The sequence below is a fragment of the Leptonychotes weddellii genome, chromosome 5 (assembly GCF_054177405.1).
Source record: "Leptonychotes weddellii isolate Sample4059 chromosome 5, ASM5417740v2, whole genome shotgun sequence".
In the NCBI taxonomy this organism is placed as follows: domain Eukaryota; kingdom Metazoa; phylum Chordata; class Mammalia; order Carnivora; family Phocidae; genus Leptonychotes; species Leptonychotes weddellii.
The window spans coordinates 104547805-104553804 of NC_138373.1; positions in this window are offsets into that span (position 1 = coordinate 104547805).

The following is a 6000-nucleotide window of genomic DNA, read 5'->3' on the forward strand; positions in this document are numbered from 1 at the left end:
GCTCAGTCGTTAAGCGTCTGCCTTCGGCTCAGGTCATGATCCCGGGGTCCTGGGATTGAGCCCCATATTGGGCCCCCTGCTCTGCGGGAAGCCTGCTTCTCCCTCTCCCACTCCCCCTGCTTGTATTCCCTCTCTCACTGTCTCTCTCTCTGTCAAATAAATAAATAAAATCTTTAAAAATATATATTTTATTTTTAAGTAATCTCTACACTCAACGTGGGGCTTGAACTCATGACCCCAAGATCAAGAGTTGCATGCTCTACAAACTGAGCCAGCCAGGCCCCCCTCCCCACCTTTTTAAAAAGCTTATTTGGATTTGATCATTTTTCCACTGATGTCCTCTTTCTGTTCTGAAATTCAATCCAGAGTACCACACTGCTTTCATTGTCATCTCTCCCCTGTCTCCCCTGGTCTGAGGCAGTTTCTCAGTCTTAGTTTTTCATAACCTTGACAGTCTTGAGGAAAACAGGCCAGGTATCCAGTAAAATGTCCCACAACCTGGATTTGTCTGATGTTTTTCTTATGGTTGGATTGGGTTATGGATTTGTGGGAAGAAATTCATAGAGGTGAAGTGCTTCCCGGGTCATCATATCAGGGGGCACATGAATACCCTCTTGACATCTCTGGTGAGGTTAACTTTGATCACATGGTTAAGGTAGTGTTTGCCAGATATCTTCCCTACAAAGTCACTATTTTTCCTTCCTGTACTTTATTCTTTTTTTCCCCCCTCTCCCCCTTCTCCTGGAAAAACTACATCCTGGGGGCGCCTGGGTGGCTCAGTCATTAAGCATCTGCCTTTGGCTCAGGTCATGATCCCAAGGTCCTGGGATCGAGCCCCGCATCGGGCTCCCTGCTTGGCGGGAAGCCTCCTTCCCCCTCTCCTACTCCCCCTGCTGTGTTCCCTCTCTCGTTGTGTCTCTCTCTGTCAGATAAATAAATAAAATCTTAAAAAAGAAAAAAGAAAAACTGCATCCTGTACTCTATTCTTTAGAAGCATGGTCACCAATTCTAGCCCAAGGCAGGAGAAGTATTAAGCTCTGTCTTCTGGAGGGCAGAGTATCTACATACATTGGAAGTCTCCTGGAAGGAAAATTTGTCTCCTCATCCTTATTTATCTATCTATCTATCTATCTATCTATCTATCTATCTATCTATCATCTATCTATCTATTTATTTATTCATTCAACCACTTATTTATATCAGTGTTATGGACTGAATTGTGAATTAAAGAAGAGATGTTGAAGTCCTAAGCCCCGGTAATTCAGAGTGTGACCTTGTTTGGAAATAAGGCCTTTGCAGATTTAACCAAGTTAAGATCATTAGGGCAGATCCCAATCCAGTATGACTGGTATTTTTATAAAAAGGGGAAATTTGGACAGATACACACAGAGGGAAGCCAACGTGAAGATGGCCATGTGATTACAGAAGCAGAGATTAGCCTGATGCATCTGCAAGCCAAGGGATGCCAAGGATTGATGGTTACCACTAGAAGCTAGGAAAAGGCAAGAAAGCGTTCTACCCAGAGTCTCAGAAAGAGCATGGCCCTGCTAGCACTTTGATTTTGTACTTCTAGCCTCCAGAACTGTGAAACCATAAATTTCTGTTGTTTTGAACCACCCAATCTATGGTACTTTGTTACAACAGCCTTAGCAAATGAATACAATCAGTATGCACTTATATATTTATTTTCTACCTTATTTAATCCAAAACTATATTATTTCTTTGTTGCACAAAATTTTTTCAGCTTCAACCTTTTAGAGTCCTTTCAGTTTGGTTCTTATGTCTCTTTGATATGCTCTCATCCTTTTGTGTTTTTTGAGCACTTCCTTACTTCCTGGTACTACAAAGTGTTCTAGCTCATCTTGTATTTCCTGTACCAGGCCTAGAATCAGCTATTTCTGGAAGGAGTTTTGCTTCCTTTTGCTGGAGAATGGTACTTAGAAACCAAGATCTGGGGCGCCTGGGTGGCTCAGTCGGTTAAGCGACTGCCTTCGGCTCAGGTCATGATCCTGGAGTCCCTGGATCGAGTCCCGCATCGGGCTCCCTGCTCAGCAGGGAGTCTGCTTCTCCCTTTGATCCTTCCCCCTCTCATGCTCTCTCTCTCTATCTCATTCTCTCTCTCAAATAAATTAAAAAAAAATGAAATGAGGGGCGCCTGGGTGACTCAGTCGGTTAGGTGACTGCCTTCGGCTCAGGTCATGATCCTGGAGTCCCGGGATCGAGTCCCGCATCGGGCTCCCTGCTCGGCAGGGAGTCTGCTTCTCCCTCTGACCCTCCTTTCTCTCATGCTCTCTGTCTCTCATTCTCTCTCTCTCAAATAAATAAAAATAAAATCGTTAAAGAAAAAAGAAACCAAGATCTGGGTGCTCCCCACGCTCACTGCTATTGAGGTGCCATGGCTTCTAGGCCCTCTCAGATACTACGAATGCTAACCCATGTATATACACATATCTAGAGTTGCTTCCGTATTGCCCATCTGTATGGAGATTATGCTAAACCTGAGTTCATACTGAGGTCTCTGATTCCTAACCAAGCACCACAGGATACATTCTAGCCTCTCCCCCTTACTTATCTGTGACTTCTCCCACCAACAATGAGCAACCTGGCTCCCAATATTCATGATTTACTTGTTCAACCCCAGTATACATGTAAAGCAGTTTCAAAAATTTGTAACCTATAAGCCCATGAGAAAATTTATCAACTAGGGCGCCTGGGTGGCTCAGTTGGTTAAGCGACTGCCTTCGGCTCAGGTCATGATCCTGGAGTCCCAGGATCGAGTCCCGCATCGGGCTCCCTGCTCGGCGGGGAGTCTGCTTCTCCCTCTGACCCTCCTCCCTCTCATGCTGTCTCTCTCTCATTGTCTCTCTCGCAAATAAATAAAATCTTAAAAAAAAAAAAAAAGAAAATTTATCAACTAGAGCACAGTGTTTTTATGTAGATTATGCTGTGCCTTTTATCTTTAGCCTTATACTTTCCAGTCAAAACACTGTTGTGGTTTTTTTTTAAGATTTTATTTATTTACTTGAGAGAGCACACAAGAGCGAGCGAGCGAGAGAGAGAGAGAGAGAGAGCACAGAGGGAGCAGAGGAGGGAGAAGCAGACTCTCCACTGAGCGGAGAGCCCTACATGGGGCTTTATCCCAGGACTCCAGGATCATGACCTGAGCCGAAGGCAGACGCTTAACTGACTGAGCCACCCAGGCACTCCCAAAACACTGTTTTCTAAAGTTACTTAGGTCAACACCTTTTTGCCCCTCACCCCCTTCAGTGTGTTTATGTCATAGATCTATAATACAGTTAGATTCATTTGCAACAGTCTACATTCTATCCCGAAATACTGTAGCATACTTGTTTTTTTAAGTGCTTGTCAAGTGTGTGTTGGATGGACAGATATAAATTCTAAGCTCTCCGAGAGCACAATTTCTCCCTATTTATGTCCACATAACCTATTTACATCCACATAAATAGATGCTCTATGAATCTATTGAATATACTTTAATTCATTTAAATGAAAGAAACAAATCTCGGACCCCCAGTTGCTGCTCCTTGTCCACTAATGATTCCCAGTTCCCAAACTGTCTGGCTGATTCCAGCCCAGTCTAGAAAAATGCCCTGCTGTCTTCCCATCTCTTCTCCCAAACTCTAGTATAAAGTCGTATTCTCCAGAAAGCCCTCTTTAATTTATTCTGGGGCCAGGTTTCCTTCTCCTCTTGCACCCTGACCACACTATGGGCCTCTTAGACTCTTTGACCTTTAGTCTAAGAGCAAGGGGGAAAAGAGGAAAAAAGAGAGGAGGGCTGAAGAGGTGGAGAGCCAGAACACCTCTTGGGGTGGGCTGGACTAGCGCAGAAGTTCAGGAGCGATGGTGGAGCCTCCAGACGAGGTACAGTGTGCCCCATTGACCTCTCAGTGCCCTTTGCTCACACCAAAACCACCAACCTTCACTTGTATCAATTCCAAACTCCTTATATGGGAGCTGGGGGCCCAGAGATGAAGACGGTGTGGGGCCCCTGTTCTCAAAGTACTCACTATCTAACCCATCATCTAACCAGAAAAGTAAGACACAGGAAAAGATAAACAAAAATTTAAGACAGCGACACAACAGTGTGGATGAATTCAAAGGAAGGCAGAGAGCTGACCCAGCAGCCGAGGAACAGGTGATGGAATGTGATGTGTATTGAGGGGAAATGAGGGTTCTATCTCTGTGAGTTGAGAGCTTGGAGTCCAGAGGAAGAAATCGCCTCTGAGCCCCAGTTAGGCCACACATCCACTTCCCCTAACCTCTGTTCAGACCCAGAGATGGGAGACCGACAGGGGGTTTTGGGGAAGGTGATCCAACCAGCTGGCTGAACCAGCCTATGCTTTCAGGTTCACTGTCCACAGGGCCATGGATGGTAGATGGGAGCACGGGACTTATGCAGGTGGGAGGGAGGGGACATGGCACACCACCGGAGGCGTTTTGAGGAGGAGTCTCATGAGCAGGACTGTGTGCAGCAGGACCAACTGGAAGGCTGTGTGGGAGACAGACTGCAGGGACCGAAGGCCGGAGGCCAGCTGAGCTTATCACAACAGTGCTCATCCAGCCCACACCAGACTTGGGCCATGTCCTGATGTGGTCACTGATCCACAACCCCCGGTCTTTCTGTCTGTGAAATGGGCCACCACTTGTCTTTCCTCAGACTCAAAGCTCAAAGTCTCTAGGCAAGCCCTTTCCTTTACCCCTTGTTTTCAAAAGGAAGTCAGCACCTGGGGTGTCAGGGATTTGGACAGACAGGCTGTGTGTGTGAGAGACGCAGAGCATAAGGGATCCAGAGAAGAGAGCGTCCTGTGCAAGAGGAGGAGGAGGCCCAGCAGAGTTTACTTCTGGAAAAGCCTGTTTTCACAGCCCTGGCAAAGCTTTCAGCTAACTCTTCATTCACAAGGAGGCCAGAGTCCCAAAGGTCTGCACCTTGGCCCGCACTCCATCCTGAGTACTCAGCATGTGCTGCAGTTCCCACTCTTTCCGGTGCTCTGGTAAAGGGCATCCCAAAGGGAGGAAAAGCCGAGTCCAAGAGTCTCAGTCTGCAAGTAAGAGACTGGTTAAACTCCAACACCCACACAGTGCAGCTCTGGACATCCACGCTGGAGGGGTGGGGGAAAGGTCAGTGTGGTGCCGGTGTTGTGGGGGTCCTGGACTGGGCGGCCCAGCTCATGCTGCAGGGAGGGAGAAGCTGGGCAGGTGGGAGCAGTAACCAGGGCAAATCTGTTGTAGGGGTGGTGGTGGTGTGGGAGGGGTACGGGGAGTTTGAGAAGGGAGGACTGAGAAGGAGTGGTGGATGGGAGAGGCGACCCAAATACCGGGCTTTCCTGTAATATAACCTACAACGGAGAAGCATGAACATTTACAAAGCCGCACTGGGATCCTGCAGGGAGCACGTCCATCTCTTCCTCATCCCCAACTTCCCTTGGCCTTCCTGTTTGATGCAGGAGCAACAAGCTGGAGCCCATGCACAGTGATAAGGGTTTGGGGACAGGACAGAGCTCTCCACCCTGGGGTCAGAGCTTGGAGCAGGAGGTCACAGAGTCTCCGCAGAGTGGAGGAGAGCTGCCCCCTCCCAGTCCCCCAACTCCCTTCCTCCCAGCCTGTCCAATCTGCCTCAGTGGGTCGCAAGACATTGCTCCCCAAATTCATGTTCTAGGGTCCCAGGGTAGCCAGGGCAGGGGGTGGAGCGGTGCTGGGAGTGAAGTTCTTTTTTTGTATTTACCTAAAAGTTCAGGAAGCCCTTGCTGACATTAGTGCTTGGGGGCCCAGAATTTAAACTTAGTCATTGCCCAGAGCCCTTGTTTTAGGAAAGAATGAGATGGCTCTTGTTGCGTAATCCTGAGCAGGGCCGGTGTGAGCTGCCAAGAGGAGCGGTCCTTCTTCCTGCCTCTTGCCTCTAGGAAGGCAGGCTCAGCTAGGAGGGCTGGGGATGGGTGGGCCACTGCCCTGGAGAGGGGAGGTGGGCGGTTGGGGGGGGGG